This window comes from Delphinus delphis, chromosome 3 (assembly GCF_949987515.2).
Source record: "Delphinus delphis chromosome 3, mDelDel1.2, whole genome shotgun sequence".
Lineage (NCBI taxonomy): Eukaryota > Metazoa > Chordata > Mammalia > Artiodactyla > Delphinidae > Delphinus > Delphinus delphis.
In genome coordinates this window covers 44733122-44760055 of record NC_082685.1, presented here as the reverse complement: position 1 = coordinate 44760055, position 26934 = coordinate 44733122, and positions in this window count along the sequence as shown.

The window sequence follows — 26934 nt, the reverse complement described above, 5'->3', positions numbered from 1 at the left end:
ATTGGAGTACAGTTGATTTACAATGTTGTGTTAGTTTCAGGCGTACAGCAAAGTGACTCAGTTATACATACATCCACTCTGTTTTAGATTCTTTTCCCATGTAGGCCATTACACAGTATTGAGTAGAGTTCCCTGTGCTATACAGTAGGTCCTTATTATATATAGTAGTGTGTATATGTCAATTCCAACCTCCCAATTTATCCCTCTTGGTAACCTTGGTAACCATATCTTCTGTAAGTGTAGATTTGTCTATTTCTCCTTCAAGTTCTATCTGGTTTAGCTTTGTGTATTTTGTAGTTCTGTTATTTAGATTGCTATGTCTTCTTGGTGAATTGACACTTTTATAATATATAATATCCCATTCTATCCTTGGTAATTTTCTCTGTGGTGAAATCTACTTTATCAGGTATTGATATAGGCACTTCTTTCTGATTACTATTTGAATGCTAGATCTTTTACTATCAGTCTGCCTATATCATACTTGAAGTGACTTTCTTATAGACAGCATATTGATGAGATGTTTTCTAATCCACTGCGTCCATCTCTGTCTTTTAATTGGTAAGTTTAGATGATTTTTATTTAATGCAATTATTGATGTAATAGGGCTTAAGTGTGACATTGTATTTTTAAATTTATGTTTGTTCTTCCTCTTTTTTTTGGTGCTTTTTTTCTGCCTTTCTGTAGATGACTTGAATATTTTTAGAATTCCAGTTTGATTTTTATCTCCAGTGCTTTGTAGTATGTTTTTTGTATAGCTTTTATAGTGGTTTCTCTGTATATGCATAACTTAATTGTCTACTTATGTCATCTCTTACTAGTTTGAGTGAAGGATATAAACCTTGCCTTCTTTTATGTCCTTTTCCCTTCATCCATTTGTCACTTAGCCCAGGCTGTCATAACAAGATACCATAAACTTAAGGCTTAGAAAACAGAAATTTATTTCTCACAGTTCTTGAGGCTGTAAGTCCAACATCACAGTGTCAACATGATCTGGTTCTGGTAAAGACTCTATTCCTGACTTGCAAAAGGCCAACTTCACACTGTGTTCTCTCATGGTGCAGGGAGGGAGTAGGAGAGGGGGACAGGGAGACAGGAAGAGAGAGAAAGGACACACTCTGGTGTCTCTTCTTATAAGGGTACTAATTTCATCATGAGGGCTCCACCCTCATGACCTCATTTAAACCTAACTATCTCCCAAAAGCCCTATCTCCAAATAACATCACATTGGGGGAAGTCTTCAACGTATGAATGGGGGAGGCACCGTTCAGCTCATTGCATTTTAAAAAATATAATTGTCTCAAATATTTTCTCAGATACATTTAGAACCACATGAAAGAGTATTATAAATTTTGCTTCTATTGCCAAACAATGAGAAAAGCTTGAGAAAGACACTTATTGTATTTATCCATATTTTTGGCTTACCTTGTTCTTCCTTTCTGATGTTTCAAGAGTCCTTCTTTGATTGTGCCCTTTCTGTTTAGACAACTTTCTTTTGCCATTCTTTTAGAGTAAGTTTGCTGGCAATAAATTCTTTTATTTCATCTGAGAATAACTGGACTTTCCCTTTTTTCTTAGAGAAAGGATATTTTTTCTGGATATAGAATTTTGGGTTGACAGTTCTTTCAGTACTTGAAAATGGGTGCTAATTCCTCCTGGTCTCCATAGTTACTGGGGAGAAATCTGCTATCATCTAGAGTGTATCTCCTTGACAGTTAAGCTTTCCTTCCTCTTGTTTCCTTTTTTCTCATGATTTTTCCTTTGTCTCTAGTTTTCACAAGTTTGCACATAGTGTGTCTTGATGTGTATTTCTTAAAGTTTATAGTGTTTGGGTTTGCTAAGATCCTTGAATCTGTATGTTTAATCTTTTGCCAAATTTTAGAAATTTTAATTACTTTATTAGCCATGCCCTTTTTATCCTCTCCTTCCAAGACTTCAGTGATAAGAATGTCAGATGTTTTATTCCCACATGTCCCTGAGGCTCTCTTCATTTTTTTTCTAGTCTACTTTCTCTGTGTTTCAGACTGTATCATTTCTACTGTTCTAGTATCAAGTTTACTGATTCTTTCCTCTGTCTCCTGTATTTGCTATTGATTCATCCATTAGGTTTGGTTTTGCTTACTATATTTTTAAGGTTAAAAATTTCCATTTGGTTCTACTTTATATTTTCTATTTTTTGCTGTGATTTTCTTTTTATTTATTCCAAAGATATTCATAATTGTTTGTTTTTTCATTTTTCCAGATGGCTTCTTTCAAGTCTTTGTCAGATGATTCTAACATTTCTTTCACCTTCAACAATGAAGTGACATTCATTGTTATCTTTCCTCATTCAGTTTTAGATCATCCCAGTTCTTGGTATAATGACTGATTTTCAATTGAAACTTGAATATTTTGAGTATCATATTATGAGACTACAGATTTGGGGTGACTGTTATGCCAGAAAAACCATCAGCATATCATAATAATAGGACAGAAACTGTGTTGTGGTCTCCTTCACATGTGTCAACAACCCATCATTTGATGTGAAACTCAGTGATTTCTCTCTGGGAATGGATTTCTTACCTGACTCCATAATACTGATTTTTAAAAAAATTTTAATTTCTTATTACATCCATATTCCCTGTTTTATTGCATTTTGGCATTCACTGAAATTCTTCAACAGATTATAAAATTAAAACATGTCTGGGACAGATAAGAATATGAAATTATTAGAGGAAACTATTCTTCAAGAAAACGCATGGCAGAGTCCATGACTGGCAACCATAGGTGGCCCAAATGTCATATTTCTCTGTTTTTTATTTTATTTTGACTAGTCTATCAGATATGGCTGCCATTAAACCCGAAATGACAGTAGGCAGTTGCCAACTGAGGAGAGTTGGTGTGATAGCCTGCTTTCAAGAACTCCTAGTGGTCTCTGCTTGCTTAACTGACAGAGCGTGCTGATTTCATACAAGCAGCTCATCTCACTGAACACAGGGCCCATCACACAAGCAGGGGAAAGGACAAACATTTTACACAGAGAACTAGAACTTATCTTCATACTTGTGTACTCCCTAGAGTTAACTATGTGAATTCCCTTGCACCCTCAGACTCTGTCTCACTAGCGTTGAATTATATTATTTTCAGTTTAATACAATGAAGTTTGAAAGGCTGTGAAATCCTTAAAGAATTCGTCTATGCCCCAACATAACTTACATGGAAATACAATCCAAAGAGTCAAAATTAATTTTCAAATACTACTATATTGGGACTTTCCTAGTGGTGCAGTGGTTAAGAATCCACCTGCCAATGCAGGGGACATGGGTTCGAGCCCTGGTCCAGGAAGATCCCACATGCCACGGAGCAACTAACCCCATGCACCACAACTACTGAGCCTGCGCTCTAGAGCCCATGAGCCACAACTACTGAGCCTGCATGCCACAACTACTGAAGCCCATGCTGCTAGAGCCCGTGCTCCACAACAAGGGAAGCTACCGCAATGAGAAGCCTGCGCACCACAACAAAGAGTAGCCCCAACTTGACGCAACTAGAGAAAGCCCATGCGCAGCAATGAAGACCCAATGCAGCCAAAAATAATGAATAAATAAATTTTAAAAAGAAAAATCACCATTTAAAGAAAAAAACGAAAGTTAAAAAAAAATGTATTACAATATTTTGTATGTTTTTCAAGAGACATTCGTCATATGACTTATTCTCCTTTCCAAGCCTCTTGAATGCAATGTTGCATGCAATGCTTTTAGAATGTGTTTTTTTCTCTTTTTTCTTGTATGTTATGTCCGTGAACCTAACATATTTTATTAAATCTTTTCTCTCCTCTTTCTCCTTTTTGCTTTTATCTTTATGAGCCTATGCACTTACTTCTATCTTACAAAACTTTGAGAATAAGTCTAGAAAGGCAGGACATTCTTCCAGAGAGGGTCAGAATGAATTGGGGGAGAAACTACGAACACACTTTTGGATTTCATCATAGTTGCCAATGCTTTTATAGAGTTAGCTTTTTAAAGAATTATACCTAATGTAATAAAAAAAATCAACATTATTTTATCTGCCAGCAGCTCAGAGTTAATTAGACATTAGTTAAAATAATTTCTCAATGCCTCATTTCACCGTGAAGGCTAGGACAATGTAAGTGTTATTTTGTATGCAAGATGCAGAGGGTAGAAACAGTGAATTTAAAGTTGGGCAATATGTATCCAGCTCCAAATATTTCTAAACAGTTGTATGAACTGGAAATGATCTCAAAAGATTAGTAAGCCTTGTGTTTCTGAACCTGGAGTGTATGTATTTCAGTGGTGCACCAAAGGATATACAAATCCATAAGGAAACAGTGCACATCATTCTAGAAAAACAATTGTATTCAATTGTGAGTAATTAAAACAGAAGTTTTAGAGTAAAACAAGCATAGATATTTATTTTTTAATAAAATAAACAATTGCAGACTGCTCTAAGACATACTGTGACACTTCAAAACATTGAGATTTTGCATGGGGCTATTGCTTCAGACTATTCCCCTACACTTGACTGGAGTATATATTCACTCCCTCTTCATTTAGGACAATTGTTTCCAAATCTGCATGCACACTACAATGACCTGGGGTGCTATTTAAATGATTGACAGTGCTCTGGTGCACGGGAATCCCAGCCCCCACATCAAACATACTGGAATCAGAATCTCTGGACAAAGAACCTAGGCATGTGGGTTTTGTTTTTGTTGTTATTTATTTTTTTAATTAAAGCTCCTTGGACACTTTGATGTGAAAACAGCATTGGGAAGCACTGATTTAGAAGTACTTTAGTAGAACCATAGGAAAATTGCTGCATAGTATATTCTTTTCCACTTATACCTAAGGCAGCTAAGGCTCAGAAATAGGAAGGAACTCACTCAGGTCACATAGCACACTACTGTCAGAGCTGAAACTAGAACACAGATCTGATGTCTATGCAGTGCTTTTCCAACTATGGAACATTGCAACATTTGTAATTGACTGGTGTCCATTTTACAGACATTAGTTACAAGATGGCTATTTAGAAAAAAAACCTCAAGTCTAAATCACTGAAGGAAGTAATTTCTTAAAAAAAAAATCTGCAGATTATTTACATGGAGTACCCTGAGCTTAGAAGACCTAGGATATTTTCCCATTTCCAATAAACATGCGTTCAGGCATAGCTCAGTGCTGGGCATCCCAAGGAAAACAAAAAGAATAACAATTTCCCAGTGCCCTCAAGGAGCTTTCTGGTCCAGTGGAAATGCTAGGCATGTCTACAACTGCTATCAGTTGAGGCAAGGTAGAATGAGACCTATAATCAGATGCCAACACAGATGCTGAGGGATCAACGGAAGAGGAATGATGCTGTGGGCTGGGGGAACTAACAATGTTTTATGAAAAAGGAGGTCTTCAGCCTGGCCTTAAAGATTGAGGAGCATTTGATTTGCGTGGAAGGAAAGTGTGTATCCCACCTACAGTAACCTGAGGCAAGGTAGTGGGGTGGGAATGTATAGGACATACAGTGGAACTACATTTCACAGTAAGTTTAGATCTCAATTAGGAATAATGAGAAAAACACATAGAAAAAAAAGACTCTTAAAAATTCTTTAAATAGAATACATATTGGCTTATGTAACCAACCTCACACAGTAACTGTCATGCACAAGTGTAATGAAGGAACTCTGAACAAGTCTAAAGACCAAAAGAAGGAGTATCTATAAGACTTCTGGGACATTCAAGTCAATCTATCAAGATAACTATCAGACTGTTAGGGTGGTGAATTCCAAAAGGTTCCTGCTTGCCTGCAGGATTTATGATTTTATATGGTGCATATTATAGCTGTGTTTGCTGGGGTGAGGTCTGAGGTAGAAGAGTTGCACTTTGCTCAAGAAAGTTCAATTTAAAGTTTTCCCATGTGGTAAACATCTAGATGCTGTGAATTCATGTAGAAGGTGAATAATGAGGGGCCAAATCCTAGGGTGTGTCCATCACCAGTGACCATTCGGCAATCATAGCCTCATAATCTATGCCAAGGAATAAGTATAGAATGTGCAGAAGCACAGAAGTCATGTTCATCTACAGGTGAATGAATAATACAAAATATATATAAATATCACAATTTTTACATATGCACACACACAATGGAATACTGTTCTACTATAAAAAAAAAAAAGAAGAAAATACTGCCTTGTGACAACATGGATGGACCTTGAGGGCATTATGCTAAGTGAAATAAGTCAGAGAAATACAAATACTGTATGGTATGACCTATGTAGAATCTAAAAAAAATAAAATAAAAATAAATTTAAAACCTCATAGAAAAAGAGATCATATTTATGGTTACCAGAAGTGGAGGATGGAGAGGGGGAAATTAGAGGAAGAGGTACAAACTTCTAGTTATAAGATAAGTACTGCAGATATAATGTACAACGTGGTGACTACAGTTACCACTGATAAATGGTATATTTGAAAGTTGTTAGAGTAGATCCTAACAGTTCTCATCACAAGGAAAAAAACCTTTGTTTTGTTTTGTTTTCTTTTTTTTTTCTTTGCGTCTACATGAGATAATGAATGTTAACTAAACTTACTGTGGTAATCATTTGACAACATGTGCAAGTCAAATTATGCTATACACCTTAAATATACACAGCACTGTATGTCAGTTCTATCTCAACAAAACTGGAAGAAAAATAAAGTGATAGTTCCTAGGCGTGAACCATCTGAACCAGTTGAGAAGAAATAGTGATGATAAGTAGTAAGGAAAGAGCAGAGGAAAGAGAGATCACTAGCCTTGAATTAATCAGGGAACCCTGCATTCTCCCTGACAACTTCCATGAAAATCCCCAAGAAAGAAAGCCATGATGTCAGGATTGTACAAACTGCCTGGATACTTGGCCTTTAACACTTGAAAGTTCAGAAAATCACTGCCCCTGGCCAACTCCTTTAGGAACAAGGAGCAGGGAAAGAAGTGAAGGAGTGAGCACTTGGGGACATGGGGTTTTTAAAGGAAGCATCATGGAGACTGTTGGAGGAAAGAATTGAAATAAGTACAAGTAGGGAAAATCCATGGACACATAAGCCATTCTGGAGGAACAGGTCAAATGGGCTTCCTAAGTTGCCACAGACTCCTCCCAATACGAGGGTTTGTGTTTCAAGTCTGCAATGGGAAGAGCTCCACCACCACCACAGGGCCTTTCCCTCCTAACACAGAGAATCTCCTGGGGGCAGGAACAATGCCTTGTGATTCTTTATGTCAGTGACTTGGTACCTAAAAGGTGAACTACAGATGATGGAAAGAAACAAAGGAGAGAAGGAGGAAGATTAGCTGACTAAACACCTGCTTCACTGGCTTGTTATAAAAATACTTGTAAAAATGTTTTGTACTGTGCTTTGTACACAGTTTGCCCATAATAAATGTTTGCTGAATTTGAAAGTGACCAATTCTCTAGAAATGCTAATCAGAAAGAAAATCGTGCTGTTTCTGAGCATTTTTTAAATTCCCTGGAAACTTAGAAACAATGCATTCCAAGACAAGACACGTCTTCACATTGCTGAAGGGATCAAATGTGAACAGTACATATGTTCCTGGGCTTCTGAACAAAGAAGGTAGGTCCTGTGCCTGCTTTCTTGTACCTTCCTCGTAAGCACAAGAATCAGGTTAGCTTGCAAAAGAGTGTTTTCCCACTCCATCTTCCAAAGTATTCTGATACCTGACTTGTATCTTTTGGATTTCATGAGTTTTCACTATGTCCTCTTTTCTGTTTCAAAAGAAAAATTATGCAAAGCTTCCTAAAAGACAATACATTAAAAACTCAATTTAAAAAATGTGGTGCTAACACTTAATTTTGATAAACTGTACAATGCCTCATTTATCCTTCCTTATTTTCTGTGCTCCATCTCTTTACTGGAGTTTGGCAGCTATATACATGTCCATTACACAGAATGCCATGGGCTTGACTATGACATATGTAAATGAAAAGACCGCTAGCTTCTCAGTTTTTATAGCAAAACCCTAAAAATAATAATAAAAGGTATTGCTCTACAGACAATGGGGGAGCGTGTATCATCAGAGAGGCAAAAAAAGAGAATGGCTTGGGTAGCAAAGGAGGGTGGAGAGTGTGGACAAGTAATGAGTGACAATACGCAGCTCAGACATTGTGCATCATAGGTTCATGACTGAGCACAGAACGGTGAGGCTTCAAAAGGAAAAGGAAAAAGTATCTCACATGCAAAATTGCTCTGAAACGTGGAGCACAGGAAGTTCTCTTTTGGGAATCATAATAAGAGATGTTGGCATCAGATTGTATATGGGCAACAAATTAGGGGACAGGGAACAGAAAGGAACTCCCTGCACCACATTTTAGCAGAATACTAGCAGCTTAGCCGTATATTAACTGTAATTGCAGGCAGGATTAGTCAGGAGGCTATTGCAGAGATCCAAGTGGCTGACATCGGGGCATTGACAGTAGAGATAATGAGAAGTGGTGTGACTTTGGATACATTTTTATGACAGGAGATTTCCTGATGGGTGACATAGATTGCAAGAAAAAGAGACGGGGGAGAAAGGAACTTTAAGGTTTTGGGCCTGAATACTTGGTAGGATGATTGCTGTCAATTGAAGTGGTGGGAAAGCTATGACAAATTTTGGAGATCAGGAATTTTGCTTTGGACATGTTGGTTTTGAGATACTTATTTGTTCTTGTCAGACTGTCAAGGGTCAGATGGACATAAGAATCTGGAGTTTAAGAAATACACTTGTAGTGGAGGGAAAGTTTGGGGATCAGCAACATGTAGAAGGTATTGAAAGCCACAGGATTGGATGTGATCTCTGACAAAGTTGAGTGTGAATAGACAACAGGACTGAGAACTGGGCCCTAGGGCATCATGATATTGAATAATGAAGGAGATCAAGAACTGAAGTCTAGGGCTTCCCTGGTGGTGCAATGGCTGGGAGTCTGCCTGCCAATGCAGGGGACACAGGTTCGAGCCCTGGTCCGGGAAGATCTCACATGCTGCGGAGCAACTAGGCCCATGCGCCACAACTACTGAGCCTATGCTCTAGAGCCCGCGAGTCACAACTACTGAGCCTGTGTGCTGCAGCTGCTGAAGCCCGCGTGCCTAGAGCCCGTACTCTGCAACAAGAGAATCCACCACAATGAGAAGCCCGTGCACTGCAATGAGGAATGGACCCAGCTCGCCACAACTAGAGGGGGCCCATGCACAGCCACAAAGACCCAGTGCAGCCAAAAAGATAAATCAATAAAATAAATAAATTTTAAAAGAACTGTTATTGAAATAGAGGGCTAAGAACCTCGGGCACCATCATCAGAGATAAGAGAAAGAAGCAAGCAAAGGTAACCGTGAAGCAGGTAGGGGAAACTAATGAGACTGGAGGAAATTCAAGAAAGCCCACTGCCCTGAAAGCTAAATTTAAAAAGGCATCCAAAGAGAAGGATATGATCAGCTGTGTTCAATACCACTAATAGGTCAACTAAGATGAGGACTAAGAATTAACAACGGTTTTAGCAATGTGGAGGTGGTAACTGATGAACTTAATAAGAATATTTTTGGTGGAGTAGTGAGAATGAAGCTTGCTCAAGAGAGACTGGGAACAGTATTTGCTGCTGAGCAACTACTTCATGAATTTGCGGGGCCATCAGTTAAAAACTTGCTTGTAGCAACAAGTCATGACAGCATGACTTTGGACTAGGTATTCCAAGGACAGGAGGAAATGGTTAATGTAATAGGCTAAGAACACTTAGGATTAGAATAGGCATTATCATGGGTTGAACACTCACAGGTACCAGGCCCTGCATAAGAATTTGGCATGCATTGCCTCCTTGAATGTTTACAGCACCCCTAGGAGGTAAGTCCTATGATTTCCCTCATTGTACTGAGGAGAACACAGGAGTTCTCAGTTTTCATTATTTGTCACATGGCAGAACTCTAAAACTGTGCCCTTAACTACTATGACTCAGAGCTTCCCTTGAGACTTAATGAATTCCAGAAATAGTTGAGAAGAATTCAGTGTGAGGGATGGAGGAAGATTTAGGAAAGACATATTTTGCCCTTGCTCACATGAAGTTAAAAGAACATAATATTGATCTGAGAAATATAAGTGATTTTATTTTGTTCATGACTAACCTTAGTAAAAGCATTCCTTTAAAAATTTACCAACTATACAAAAGCCAATTTCTACTCTGATTTTTTCCTGCCTGTTGGCGCCCAAACTTTTTCTTATTAATAAACTATATTTTAGAACAGTTTTAAGTTCAGTGGAAAGTACAGTGAGTTCCCATACACCACCCACACATGTAAAACCTTCCCCAATACTAACATCCACCACAGTGACATTTGTATATTCAATGAACCTACACTGACACATCATTATCACCCAAAGTCCATTGTTTAGATGAGGGTTCATTTTTGGTATTGTACATTCTATGGGTTTTGACAAATGCATAACACGTATCCACCATTGTAGTACCATATAATTTCACGGCCCTAAAAATCGTCCATGCTCTGCCTATTTATCCCTCCCTCCTCCTTAACCCCTGGCAACCACTGATCTTTTTACTGTCTCCATGGTTTTGCCTTTTCAGTATGTCATATAATTGGAATTATTATGTAGCATGTAGCCTTTTCAAATGGCTTCTTCCACTCAGCGGTATGCACTGAAGGTTCCTCCATGTCTTTTCATTGCTTTATAGCTCATTTCTTTTTAACACTGAATAATATTCTGTTGCCTGATATACCACAGTTTATGTATCCACTCATCTGCTTAAAGGCATCTTGGTTGCTTCAAAATTTTGCCCAATCGTGAATAAAGCTACTATAAACATCTGTGTGCAGGTTTTGTGTGGATATGAGTTTTCAAACCACTTGGCTAAATATCAAAGCGGTGCAAATGATATATCATATGGTAAGAGTATGCTTAGTTTTGTAAGAAACTGCAAAACTGCCTTCCAAAGTATGTGTACCATCTCACACTCACACCAGCAATGAATGAGTGTTCTTGTTGCCACACATCCTCACCAGCATTGGTGTTGTCTGTTTTGGAGTTTGGCTATTCAAATAGGTATGTAACGGTATCTCATGTTTTAATTTGCAATTCCCTCATGGTATATGATGTTGAACATTTTTTTCATATGCTTATTTGCCAGCTATATATCTTTTTAATGAGGTGTCTGTTCGGATCTTTGCCCATTTTTAAATTAGGTTGTTTTCTTATTGTTGAGCTTAAGAGTTCTTTTTATGTTGTAGATAACAGTATTTTATTATATATGTCTTTTGTCAATATTTTCTCTCATTCTGTGGCTTGTCTTTTCATTCTCTTAACATTGTCTTCCACAGAGCAGAAGTTTTTCATTTTAATGAGACCTACCTTATCAATTATTTCTTTCATGGACTGTATTTTGAGGTTGTGTCTAAAAAGCCATTGCCTTACCCAAGGTCATCTAGGCTTTTTTTTTTTTTTAATTTTGTTTTGCATATAGGATAGCCACCGTTTTAATGCCTAGACATGGAATGTTTTTTTTTTTTAATTTTTATTTATTTATTTTTAAATTAATTAATTAATTTATTTTTGGCTGTGCTGGGTCTTCATTTCTGTGTGAGGGCTTTCTCCAGTTGCGGCAAGCAGGGGCCACTCTTCATCACGGTGCATGGGCCTCTCACTATTGCGGCCGCTCTTGTTGTGGAGCACAGGCTCCAGACGCGCAGGCTCAGTAGTTGTGGCATACGGGCTTAGTTGCTCCGTGGCATGTGTGATCCTCCCAGACCAGGGCTCGAACCCATGTCCCCTGCATTGGCAGGCAGATTCTCAACCACTGTGCCACCAGGAAAGCCCTAGGCTTTCTTTTACATGATCTTCAATGAGTTTTATAGTTTTATATTTAGCTTTGTGATTTATTTTGATTATTTTTGTGTGTGTGAAGAGTGTAAGGTCTGTTTCTAGAGTTTGTTTTGCATGTGGATATCCAGTTGTTCCAGCACCATTTATGGAAAGGTCTATCTTTGCTCTATTGTACTGCTTTATTCCTTTGTCAAAGATCATTTGACTACATTTACGTGGCTCTATGTATGAGCTCTCTATTCTGTTCCACTGCTGTATCTGTCTGTTATTTTGCCTATACCACGCTGTCTTGAGTACTGTACTTTTTTAGTAAATCTTAAAGTTGGGTAGTGTCAGTTCTCCAACTTGGTTCTTCTCCTTCAGTATTGATTTGTCCATTCTGGGTCTTTTGATTCTCCATGTAATCTTCAGAATTAGTTTGAAGATATCCACAAAACAACTTGCTAGGATTTTGTTTGGGATTGTGTTGAATCTATAGAATAATCTGGGAAGAACAGACATCTTGACGATACTGAGTCTTCCTATCCATGAACATGGAATGTCTCTCCATTTATTAGGTTCTTCTTTGATATCTTTTATCAGAGTTATACAGTTTTCCACCTAGACATGTTTTACATATTTTATTAGACTTATCAGTATTTCATTTTTTAGATGATAATTTATATGGTAAATGTTGTTAATTTCAAATTTCACTTGTCCATTGCTGGCATATGGGAAAGGAATTGACTTTTGTATATTAATCTTGTATCCTACAACTTAGCTATAATCACTTACTAGCTCCAGGAGTTCATTTGCTTTTCTTGCCAATTCTTCAGATATTCTACATGGAGACTAACCGTATCATCTGCAAACAAAGACAATTTTATTTCTTCCTTTCCAATCCATATACCTTTTATTTCCTTTTCTCGTCTTCTTGAATTACCTAGGACTTCTGGTACAATGTTGAAAGCAGTGTTACAAGGTTTCTCACCATTAATTTATCACCATGAAGTATGATGTCAGCTGTATGCTTTTTGCAGACATTCTTTATCAAGTTGAGGGAAATCCCTATTCCTAGAGTTGTTTTTTTAATCATGAATGACTTATAGAATTTTTCAAATGATTTTTATTCATCTATTGATATGATCATGTGATTTTTCTTCATTAGCCATTAATGTTAACATAAACTGGATTTATTAATTAATTTTCAAATATAGAACCAGGCTTGTATACCTGGGATAACTCCCACTTGGTAATAATACATAATTGTTTTTATACATTGTTGGATTTAATTTGGTAATATTCTGTTGAGGATTTTTATGTCTATGTTCGTGAGAGATATTGGTCCATAGTGTTCTTGAAAATATCTTTGGTTTGGTATTAGGGTAATTCTAGCTTTACAAGATGAGTTAAGTAGTATCCCCATGCTTTTATTGGGTTGGCCAAATTTTAGTTTTCTTTTTTCTGTAAGATGGCTCTAGTAGCACTTAGTTGTCTTTAACTTCATTCAAAATAATTTTGTTACATGGTATGTGACAACTGTCATATTAGTGTGCATTTAAAAAAAGACATCAAAATCGGTGAATTTTTGTGTAGCCATTTGAATATTGAATATGGAAGAAAAAAGCAACATTTCGGCATATTATGCTTTATTATTTCAAGAAAGGTAAAAATGCAAGTGAAATGCAAAACAAGATTTGTGCAGTGTATGGAGAAGGTGCTGTGACTGATCAAACGTGTCAAAAGTGGTTTGTGAAGTTTCTTGCTGGAGATTTCTCACTGGACAATGCTCCATGGTCGGGTAGACAAGCTGAAGTCGATAACAATCCAATCGAGATATTAACTGAGAACAATCAACATTATACCATGTGGGAGATAGTTGACATACTCAAAATATCCAAATCAATCATTGAAAATCATTTGCACCAGGTTGGTTATGTTAATTTCTTTGATGTTTGGGTTCCCCATAAGTTAAGTGAAGACAACCTTGTTGACGGTATTTCCACATACAATTCCCTACTGAAATGTAATGAAAATGTCCATTTTTAAAACAAATTGTGATGGGCAATGAAAAATGGATACTGTACAACAATGTGGAATGGAAGAGATTGTGGGACAAGTGAAATGAACCACCACTAACCACACCAAAGGCCAGTCTTCATCTGAGGAAGGTGATGGGATTGGAAGGGAGTCCTCTATTATGAGCTTCTTCTGGAAAACCAAACAATTAATTCCAAAAAGTACTGCTCCCAGTTAGACCAACTGAAAGCAGCACTTGACGAAAAGCATCCAGAATTAGTCAACAGAAAACACATAATCTTCCATCAGGATAACACAAGACTGCATGTTTCTTTGATGACCAGGAAAAAACTCTTACAGCTTGGCTGGGAAGTTCTGATTCATCTGCCGTATTCATTGGATTTGACATTGCACCTTCGGATTTCCATTTATTTAGGTCTTTACAAAATCCTCTTAATAGAAAACATTTCAATTCCCTGGAAGACTGTAAAAGGCACATGTAACAGTTCTTTGCTCAGAAAGATAAAACGTTTTGGGAAGATGGAATTATGAAGTTGCCAGAAAAATGGCAGAAGGAGTGGAACAAAAGGGTGAATACGCTGTTCAATAAAGTTCTTGGTGAAAATGAAAAACGTGTTTTGTTTTTACTTAAACACCGAAGGCACTTTTTGGCCAACCCAATATATTCTGAAGAGATTGTAGAGAATTGGTACCATTTTTTCCTTAAATACTTGATAGAATTCACCAGTGTACCCATTTGGGTCTGATGCCTTCTCTTTTGGAAGGTTATTAATTATTGATTCAATTTCTCCTACTCAGTTTTTATATTTCTTCTTGTGTGAGTTTTGGCAGATTGTGTCTTCCAAGGAATTGGTCTATTTAATCTAGGTTATCAAATATGTGAGCACAAACTTGTTCATAATTCTTCTTTATTATTCATTTACTGTCTATGGGATCTGCAGTGATATCCACTTATTTCTGTTATTAGTAATTATGTCTTCTCTCTTTTTTCTTAATTAGCCTGGCTAAAGATTAATAAATTTTATTTATCTTTTCATAAAACCAGCTTTTAGTTTTGTTGATTTTTCTCTATTGATTTTCTGTTTTCAATTGTGTTTTTACTTTAATTTTTATTATTTCTTTTCTCCTGCTTATTTTGGATTTTTTTCTTCTTTTTCTAGTTTCCTATGGTGGAAACTTAGAAGACTGATTTTAGATCTTTCTCCTTTTCAAGTGTATGTATTTAATGCAATAAATTTCTCTCTAAGCACTGCTTTCACAGCTTCCCACAAATTTTGATAAATTGTATTTTCATTCAGTTTAAGATATTTCTTAATCTCTCTTGAGATTTCATTTTTGACCTACGTGTTATTAAAAGTGCGCTTTTAATCACTAAGTATTTGGGGACTTTCCAGTTTTCTTTTGTCATTGATTTGTAGTTTCATATCATTTTTACCCAAGAGCAGACATTGTATGATTTCTATTATTTTCAGTTTCTTTAGACTGTGTTTTATGGTCCACATTGTTGTCTCTCTTGGTGAATCCATGTGAGCTTGAGAAGAATGCATATTCTGCTGTGGTTGGGTCAAGTAGTCTACAGATATCAATTAATTGATGGTGCTGTTGAGTTCAAATATGTCCTTATTGGTTTTCTGCCTGTTATATTGGTCCATTTCTGATAAAGAGGTGTTAAAGTCTCCAACTATAATGGTGGATTCATCTATTTCTCCTTGCAGTTCTATTAGTTTTTGCCTTGCATATTTTTATGCTGTTTTCATACAGTAGAGATTGTTATGTCTTCTTGGAGTACTGACCGCTTCATCATTTTGTAAAGCCCCTCTCTATGCCTGATAATTTATATTGCTCTGAAATTTGCTCTATCTGAAATTTGTACAGTTTGACTTCCTTTTGATTAGTGTTACCATGATATTTTTTTCTCCATCCATGTAGTATTATTCTATACATGTCTGTGTATTCAAAGTGGGTTTCCTGTAGACAACATATAGCTGTGTCTTGTTCTTTGATCCACTCTCATAATCTCAATTTTTTAATTGGTATACTTGATGTTTAAAGTGATAGATTAAAATCTACCATATTTATTACTTTTAAAAAATTTATTAGCCTATTCTTTGTTCCATTTTTTTTTTTTTTTTTTACCTTCCACACTTTTCCTTTTCTTCATGGTTTTGAGCACTTTATATGACTCCATTTTATCTCCTTTCTTAGAATATTAGTTATATTTCTTTTCCCTTCTACTGTTTTAACATTTTTAAGCAGTTGGCCTAGAGTTTACAATATATATTTCCAACTAATCCCAATCCTTTTTCAAATAACATTACACCACTTCCTGAGTAGTGCAAGTTATAACAGCATTCCTAATTCCTCCCTCTTATCCACTGTATCATTAGTGTCATTCATTTCAGTGATACATAAGCATAAGAATACACTGTCGCTATTATTATTTTGAATAATTGTTGGTTATATCAATTAAGAATAAGAAAATAAATATCTTGCATTTTATTTCTACTTATTCATTCTTCAATGCCCTTTCTTTATGTAGATTTGTATTTCTGACCTCTATCATTTTCCTTGCCTCTGAAGAATTTTTTTTTTTTTTTTTTGCGGTACGCGGGCCTCTCACTGTCGTGGCCTCTCCCGTTGCGGAGCACACGCTCCGGACACGCAGGCTCAGTGGCCATGGCTCATGGGCCCAGCCGCTCTGCGGCATGTGGGATCTTCCCGGACCGGGGCACAAACCCGTGTCCCCTGCATCAGCAGGTGGACTCTCAACCACTGCACCACCAGGGAAGCCCTGATGAACTTTTTTAACACTTCTTACAAGGCAGCTCTACTGGTGACAAATTTCCTCAGTTTTTATTTGTCTGAGAAAGTCTATTTCTTCTTCACTTTTGAAGGTTAATTTTGTAGGGTACAGGATTCTAGATTACTGGTTTTTTTTTTCTCTTAACACTAAATATTTTACTCCACTCTTTTCTTGCTTGCATGGTTTCTGAGAAAAAGTTGGGTGTAATTCTTATCCTTGCTCCTCTGTAGGTATTTTATTTACATTTTGCTTCTTTTAAGATTTTTTTTTCATTTTTGGTTTTCTGAAGTTTCAATATGATATGCTTAGGTAGAGTTGTGTGTCTGTGTGTTTGTGTGTTTATTTATCTTGCTTGGTATTCTCTAAGCTTCCTGAATCTACAGTTTGGTATCAACATTAAGTTGGGGAAATTCTCAGTCATTAGGCATCAAATATTGCCTCTGTTTCTTTCTTCCTTCTCCTTTTGGTATACCCATTATGTGTATGTTACACTTTTTATAGTTGTCCCACAGTTCATGTTATTCTGTCTGGTTGTGGGTTTTTTTCTTTTTTCTTTTTTTTTTTTTTTGGTCTTTTTCAACTTCTAAGTTTTGGAAGTTTCTATTGTCATAGCTTCAAGCTCAGAGATTTCCTCAGCTGTGTCCTGTCTGTTAATGAGCCAACCAAAGCATTCTTCCTTTCTGTTAGTGTTTATCCCTAGCATTTCATTTTGAATCTTTCTTAGAGTTTTTATCTCTCTGCTTACATTATCCATTTGTTTTAGCTTATTGTCTATTTTGTCCATCAGAGTCCTTAGCATATTATTCATAGTTGCTCTAAATTCCTAGTCTGACAAGGCCAGAGGGAACTGAAGGTGGAGTTTTCTCTTCCTTAAGTAGGTTAGGCTCTGGGAAAATAGTTTCTCCTGATGGCAGGACTTATTAAAAAGAACAGAATGCTCTGGTGTATTCAAAAATGGTTACTTTTCCCCTCTTCCTGTTGAAAACATGAAGAAATTTTTGTCAGATATTAACTGTGAGAACCTGGTAGAGCTCCTAAAAATAAAAGTTTCAAAAGGGTGCCCCCACTCCTTCCCCTGTGAGGGATCCCTCTGGAGTTTTTAACTCTCCGACTTGTTCATAATGAGCCTTCAGCAATTTACCAAATACAGTTTAAGTTTTCATACCCCAGCACTGGATCTCATGGAGGTTTCTGCTTGTGGGTTTCTGCTTTGCTAAGTTGTGATTCTCTTTATCCACCTGTCTCTTTCTTCAATTTAGGGGATAGCAGTTTGCCTTGTGACCTCACTTCTCTGACGGACTGAAGAAGAGTTCTTGATTTTGAACATTCATTCATCTCTTCACTTGTTTTGTTAAGACAGAGTAGAGACTTCTAAGTTCCCTATATGCCAGACTGGAAACCCCAAGTCTGAGTTCCAGCTTAATGATATTGTCCTCTACTGCCAGCTGAAAGATAAGGACATTTTCTAATGCCAAGGCATCTTCAGATACTATCCCTCTAATTACAGAAAAAATCAGATATTATGGCCTGGATCTTAATTTCCAAAATTAATAGAAAGTTCAAGTTCTTATTTATTAACTTATTTTAATTTAATATTTAAATAATATATGGAATTTTAATTTGAAAGTAATGGAGATAAATAACCATTTACACATGTGTGAAAGAAAAAGAGTGTGGGGATGTGGGGGAGGGAGAGAGAAAATGAGTTTAGGGATATTTAAGTGAGTACCTTCTATACAAAATTTCAGTAACAGAAATATAACCTCAGTGGTAAATGAAAGAAAAGCCCGTTATGAAGTAATGGTGAGTAGTCTCCATGAAATCTACACTTTCACACTAATCCACTGATTCATTTCAGTTTCTGTAACCTTGTGGTCCTGCCAGGGAACTTCATGATAAATTAATCCCTCTTAGGCTTTCCTGACTCACGAAATATTACTCACCTCCTCTCATTCCAGAGAGAAATGGAAAATTAATGAATTATTAATTTTACTAATAACATAAAATTAAAACAACTCACTCGTCTGAGGCTAAGGAGAAGCTGCCATCTAATTAAAAGAGCAATTGCTGCTCCCATCTTAGGAGATGGAGTGCTCATTTATTAAGAGGAACATTACCTTTTAGTCAAGGCTGAAATGAGATCACTGGAAGTACAATGTCCTTTCAGAATTGTTTTTATCTTAATGAGATATGAACATCTACTTCCACTGAGTTTCACTTTCCCTAGAAAAGCCTAGTGTGGATATGATATTGATGTAGCAAGTAGTGATAAGAGAACAAGAAAAATGAAATAATGCCATTTGCTGCAACATGGATGGACCTAGAGATTATCATACTAAGTGAAGTAAGTCAGAGAGAGAAAGACAAATACCATATGATTTCGCTTATAAGTAGAATCTAAAATATGACACAAGTGAACATATCTATGAGACAGAAACAGACTCACAGACATAGAGAACAGACTTGTGGTTGCCAAGGGGGAGGGGAGTGGGGGAGGGAAGAATTGGAAGTTTGGGATTAGCAGATGCAAACTAGCATATATAAGATGGATAAACAACAAGGTCTTACTCTATAGCACAGGGAATTATGTTCAATATCCTGTGATAAACATAATGGAAAATAATACGACAAATAATCTATATATGTATAACTGAGTCACTGTGCTGTACAGCAGAAACACAACATTGTAAATCAAATATACTTCAATAAATTTATTTTAAAAAAGAGAACAAGAAGAGGGTAATATTGTAACTTATATTTTCTCTATGTTCTCCTCCTCATCTAGTACAGAGGAAGTACTGAAGAAGGGCTCCCTGGTTTGAATTTTCTAAAAAACTTTATCACTGACCACTAAGAAACCAAGATCATGGCATCAATTTTTACACATTTTAAGTTGGTATTCTTGTGCTTCCAATTTATAGAAACTGACTTCAAACATTTCAACCAATTAAGGGAAATACACTAGAGATACTGGGTGATTTCTTAGAAGCCAAGAATAGTGAAAGGTCTAGAACCAGAGACCAGAAAGCCATTCAGGACTATGGCTATAATTTACTTCTATCTTTCTCCTATTCTTCTTTCCCATAGCACTTGTACAAACATAGCTTCCTCAAAGCTCCAAGGTTTACATTTCCTCTATTCAAGCAAACGGGACACACTGAGACATATCTCAATCCAAATGCCAAATACCTGACAAAGAAAATCCAGCTGATCGACTGCAAGTCAGGTGTCTACCCTGGTCCTTTCAGTCATGGCCATGAGAGGGAGATAGGGTCACATCATATAAACATGGCTTCTAGAACTTACCCCTCCGAGTGGCTATGGCAGCTGTCAGAGGAACAGGATCATTATAGCCTGACTATATGTCCACCAGTCTACCTAGAGCTTTGTCCTGAGATGTATTTCTCTTTCTAGAAGTCTCTGCCCCTGTCAAGAGGCATCAAAATACTACAGAGACACACTGGTAAGTGGTATGCCAATTAATCCAACAGATCTCCATGGTAACCTGTTTATCACCCACCCCCACATATTTATTATGATTCTTTGGTTTCTCTTTGGCTGTCTTATTTTTTTCCCCTCAAAGAGCAGATGTGTCCTTTGAAAATTAGATTTGATATAGCATTGTCTTTGGTTTGTCTCCAGATGTGGCCAATTTAGCAGCTCAGTCACAGGATGGCAAACAAATGCTTTCTAGGGAGAAATCAAATAATGGCATTTAAGTCTTAATTGCTGCTTAGAATAAAACCATTTTTAATGTTTGATTCAAATATACTGACTCTCATGGTTCTCTAAGTTTAACTTAAAAGAGCTGTTGAGTTAAAAAAAATACAATTCACTTCTATAGCATTTCTTAAAACTAAAAGAAATGTAATTTTGTACAACTGTTTTTATATTCATGAAGCATGACCGCTATGTATTTAGTTTTATCATAGTTTATACCTCATCTCCCACGTACCTATTGATGTGCAAAATCTATTTCTTATTGTAACATGGAAATACTGAAAACACCTGTCATCTTATATCCCCCACAACTAAATAAAATAGGATCTTTTGTTTGTGAAGAAGCAAATTAGCATATTTTCTTTCTGACAGCCCTTGGTGCCTAAAACTGTGCCCTCAAAATATAAATTATTTTATTTAAAGAATGTGTTTCTAGTAGTCTACTGTTAAAACTCGAATACTACTAGGAGAGGCAGTACATTCATTTATTACCTGAGTGATACAATTTAGTTCAACATATGGTGAAACTTTGCAAGCCTATGCTAATAGATTTGTCCAAAGGAAAAACGGCATGCCTGAAGAGGTGATGAATTCCCTACTGTAGAAGGTTCTCAAGTAGAGGCCAAATAGCCACCTGGATGAAGTATCAAATATACATATTAGGCACTAAATGGAATATTAAACATAATGATTGCTCATATACATGAAATTCCATCAGTTTGCATCTCTCTCCATTCATTCCGGCATTCATCCATACGTCCATCCATTCATCCATTGTGTATTCAATGTCTGCTACTATTATAAACTCTGGCCAATCAGTTGTAAACAAGAAACAGAGACTGATGCTGAAGAGATTATAATCAAAGGCTCTATGATTAGCCATTGGTATTACAGAATGAAGTGGCTTATGAAAAATTTAGGCATGTAACTGCTCAAGCAGTTACAGATAATTATATGGTGGGAAAACTGCTAAATCTGGTCCAGCAGATCCCTAAGGTCAAAGGGATAGGGTACCAAGGATAGAAGAGGCCAGGAAAAAACTGGACATCAGTGAAAATGTACCTGGTTACCTATAGTATGATGCCAGAAAGGCACTTCTAGAATCAAAGGGTCACGAACATGCCCAACCCATGTCAAATCCTCTCCAAACCCTTTGCTTCATCCTTTTTAAAATCAATAATAACTACTTTGTTGTCTCCTCTTGAAGCAGGCAAACTTTCATTATATTCTAGACCTAACTACTAATAATGTTAACAAGAACACCAACCACAACTAGCAATTATTAAGTATGTACTATGTGTCGCACATTGTGTTATTTATCTGCATGTAAAATGTCATTTTAATCTGTGCAAATGCCCTATGAGATAAAGTCTAACATCATCCCCACTTCACAGATGAGATTACTGAGGCTCAGGGCAGTGAAGTAACGTGAACATGGTAACACAGGACGTGGCCATGCTGGAACTCAAACCTAGGCCAATCTAATATTCAAATTCTTTCTCTGATTTTTTGTATTGGGCCGACGTCAGTTTCTCTGGAGCTTCAAACCACTGGTTCTGATTCTGCTGTCTGGACTTTCATAAAAGATACACTGCACATGACATTAAAGATATTCCCCAGACTAAATATCTGATTAAATATCTCCATTTTCTTCATTCTGGCTTCACAGGATGTGGCTTCCAAACGACACCTCTGCCTGGTCTCTTGTGTCCCTATTCACTAGAATTCAGCAACATTCTTCTTAAACTCCCTAGAAGTGGAATACAGAAGTGATCTGACAAGCCCTGAGGGGGGCAGAGTCAACAAGGTCATCAATACCATTCAGGACCATCATCCACTGCCATTATCACAAAAGCAATTAATATTCCAACTCAAATTCAGAGTTTACAAGCTCAGGATTTAAATACACAAGAGCTCCTGAGCTTTACAATTTCCTACTGGTTCTAGACACCAGTAATACAGCTAAAGCCCATTTAAGTTTTTTTTTACTAGAAAATTCCTCCATGTCATGAGTTGAAGCCTATCTTCCTGTAGCTTTTAGGCTTTATTCTCAATTTTGCCAGTAGAAGTTCACAAAAACAGTGAGTGGAGGGGTGGGGATTCAACCCAGGTCTATATAACTCCAAGCCCCATCCTCTTAGCCACTTCGCTTTAATTTGTTTAGTGTCATGTGCAAATGTAGTCAGCATGTGTTACCCAAATTACTAACAGAATTGGTCAATAGAATTAGGCTGAGGAAATAACACTGTTAGTTAATCTTCATGTACTTTTTCCTTCATCTAGGATTGGGCTCTTTGTCCATCCTAGAACTCATGAGAACATTTGAAAAGTCAATTAGAACCTTGTCATACCACCTGGCAAATTACTTGTCCCTATTGCCAAGAAAGCTATAAAAATGGAGTCCTCTCATCTATTTCATAGTACTCTGAGGAGCAGAACATTTTGATCATTGCTCAGGTGACAGCAGTTTCAGTACCAGAATCTTTGGACAAGACAAAAATACTGGATTTTAAATGATGCTTTTAACTCAGAGTCACATACTTAGTTGACAATTAATTATTATCCCTTTGGAGTTATGTTTAACTCCTTTAATACTAATAACTGAAAGCTGAATCTAAAAACTATATTATTCCCATAATTTTTATATCTATCACTCCCTTTTTTCTCATGACAGAATAGATGGGAGAGGGATTACTTCCCCCCAAATGGTTATGAAGCAATTTAGACACAGAATTAACATTTATAATCTGTAAAGAGTCTCATAATAGCAACAACAGGATTAGGGTGGCATAAAATAAGACAGATATTACTTGAAGTGAGAGGAATGTCAAAAGAATGAAATCTATATAATTAGGAAATGGAGAAGGGCATTATTATTGTATGAAAAAACTCAGACTAACAAGAGTTACTACTATTTTCTATGAAAATTAACTCCAGGCTTCTTGGCAGCCAAGAAGAAAAAGGAAAACCTACAGACTCCATAGGGTCCATCATTTAGAAAAGGAAGGATACCAATCCACTGGGCAAGAGAAATGTGCATCACAGAGGTCACAGAACTGCTTACATGAAATATACCAAGGAAAGAGTTTAAATAAATATAGAACCACACACTTCAAAAACTGGAAACAAATTCAGATCTCCTTGAGTGACCTAATTTCACAGACAGACTTGGGCACAGAGAAGAGAAATAAATTTCCTAAGATCACCCAGGTCACAGAGTGACTAATGCTGGGATCAGGAGCTCAGAGTCCACCATGTTTCCCATATTGCTACATTACTTACCTTGAAATCTACACAGCTCCTTCCTGGGGAAGGAAAGAGGAACCACATGGGTCCTGATTCCCAGCTCTGTGCTGAGAACTCAAAATATAGAACCAAGCTAGTTCAGATTAAAGAAAGGCTCAAACATCTTTCCCCTTTTTCTCTTTTAAGAAGTCTAAGTTTAGAGAGCTATCTTTAGCTAAGTCTTGGTTGACAAGTAGAACTGAACGAAAAATTATAGGGCACAAAGTCTCTGCAGTTCTCAAGGAAAAATATGACAAAGGAAGGAGAACAAAAAAAAATGGTTTGCACCAATTTTAATCAGAAACAGAAGCAACAGTATCTACAGCAAAAACCAACAGTAATTGGAATCTGAATGTGTGCCAGACACAGCACTAGGTACGTTACATGCATTATCTCATTTAATCTTCACAAGATTCCTGTAAAGTAGGATCCTCATTTTATGGATAAGGAAACTGAGGTAAAGAGGTTATATAAATTTTCTAGAGATAAACAACTTTTAAGGGATAAAGTCAGAATTTGAACAATGGTCTGTGTGAGTCAGAAAATCCTCCTTTCTCACTTTGCTATGGCATGAGAAGAACCTAATTCAAAAATAAAGTAAATTCAAAAAGAGAAGGAAATTCAAAAATTTAATAAATGTGTCTCTTTTGTTCAGGTTTTGTTTTGAGCCTCTTTTTTAGATTTTTATTCTTTTTTTTAACTTTTCCATAACAGGGAAACTAAGTTTCTGTTTCCAATGATCAAAAGAATCTTGACCAATACAAGCAGTACAGTACCTCACCCTGTAGGTCAGAAGTCACAACCAATAAATGCAGAACAGCAAGACTGATGGTCTGGAGCACAAAGGTGGCTCTGATCCAGGACTTCTCACCCCATATATTCACCACACGCATTCATTGCTCTTGGTCGTATTTTAACCACCAAGAAAGGACAGTACTTCTTCCTTATTTGGGTCCTACTTCTTCATGTGTCCTGTTTGTATTTTACATAATTATAAAACAAGATAACTTTTTAAAATTTCCAGAATGAAGGGCAAAAAGAAAATGAATGAATTCAAGCACATATCAAATGCACATAACTGCAGAGAGAAGAATTATTTCAAGTGATTTTTGAAGGACAGTAATTTAGAAGTACTGATACTTCCTTTTGGGGGGATATATCCTAAAGACAGAAGTAACTGCAAAGAAGTTTTAGCAGCTTTTGGTTATCATATTATTAGTGAAAATACTATTGACAATGTACTTCTGATATAATATAAAGTATAGGACAGAGCAAAAAATCTAGATTCGTCATTAGAAAACAAGAATTTCAACGTAAGAGAAATGTGATATAAATATAAAATCAAAGAAAGTCCTGTAATCATAAATTTCAATTGGAAATAATAGTATATATTCAAGAAGTATGTTTTCTTTCTTCTTTCATTTTATTTTCACTGCTTATTTCCTAGCTCTGTCCACTGAGAAGAACTATAAATGATATACTAAGCTGGTAGCAGTGAAAACCCTGGGTATCCACCTTATGGTCTCCAAATATAATTTCCTAATTTAAAGGGACCAGGAATTTTTGAGAAAGGCTGATTTGAGTTTTGAGACAAGAAATGCATAAGAGGACCCTAGAATTTTGTCATATCAGGCATCAAAGGAGTTATCCATTACTACTAGTGTCACGTCAAAGACTCAGGAGCCAGGTTGAATAGGCGCAACTAGGAGTGTTATGGGGCTTTATTCATAAGAATAATAACTGCAATGGCTTAAACATATCTAATAATTTTATAAACATATCTAATAAATGTATAATTCATAATAAAGACAAATAACAGCATGTGGGAAAATGTATTGGTCAACCTTACCTTATGATAGAAAACAGAGTTTATCAGTTTGAAAGCTGGGAAGTAAAGGAAATGAATCATGTATTTATCCTGCCTTTCTTAAATGAACAGTAACTTGGGATAGTCCATGAATGGAAGTTTCCAGCCAACCACTTTCAGTTCAACCACTGATAAAATCAACAAACAAATAAAATAGCTATTATGTGCCATCTGATGGATCTATACATTCCACTTTTGAAAATTCTTACCAAAAGAAAAACCACCGATATAATTCCCAAATTACAGAAAATTTGGTGAGAGAAAAATATGAAATCAGAAGAATCAAGAATATAGGAAATTCTATAAAAAATAAAATTGTTTCTTTAACAAATACATTAGAAGAAAAAAGTAAGAGATGGAAGGAGAACTTAAAGATTAAGGAACTTAAAAGACATATCAACCAATTAAAATGTATAGACCTAAGTTTTATTTTTGGAACCATTTGTGAAAAACAGAAAAGACAGAGACACAAGGACATAGAGCTCCTGAGACAATTGAGAAACTGTCAACTACTTTAATAATTATTGTTTGTATCTACTTAAATGTGATAATATTGTAGTAATTATACATTTTTAAAAGAATACTTTTAGAGATATATGCTGGTATATTTATGAATGAAATGACATGACAGGGTTTGATTAAAAATCACTCAATATGGGGTATACATATGAAACAAGATTGGCTATGAGCTGTCTCATAAAAAACAATTTGAGAATTGTTTTCTTTTTTTCATTATCTAAAATAAGCACCAAGATTCTGTGATCTTTCTATCTCTGTTAGAATGCCCCTGTTAATCATCTCGGTCTGATGCTTTATTTGTGAGGCAAAGGAGTGATGTGGTTTTAAGTGTACACCTTTCGAGGCTAGACAGGAATTTGATTTGGTCCTGCTACTTCCAACTTAAACTTACCTAGCTTCAGTTCAAGAGTAAAATGAACATAATAATGCCTAGAACCCAGGCTCTAACGTCCCATCATCTAGAACATTTACACATGATGTTTCTTCTGTCTAGATTTCTATTCCATCTCCTTTTGGCCTAGTTAATTCCTACTGATCCTTCCTATGTCAATGCCATCATCATTTCTTGAGGAAATCCATCCCTTTTCCTTCCTAGCCAGATCAAATTCCTTTACTACCTGTTCCTGTATATTATACACTTCTCCTTTGTAGCTCTGATTACAATTGCAAGTTGACATTCGTTAGTTGATATTTGTTTCACATCTACGCTCCCTATTAGACTCTAAGTTCCATGACATCAAGGAAAAGTGCCTGTGTTCAGCATTGATTCTCCGTGACAGCTAATATGATACGTTTACACAAATATTACTTGAATAGCTAAATGAATCAGCAAATCAATCAAGTGCTTAGCACAGTACCTGACTCAGAGCCAGGACTCAGTAAA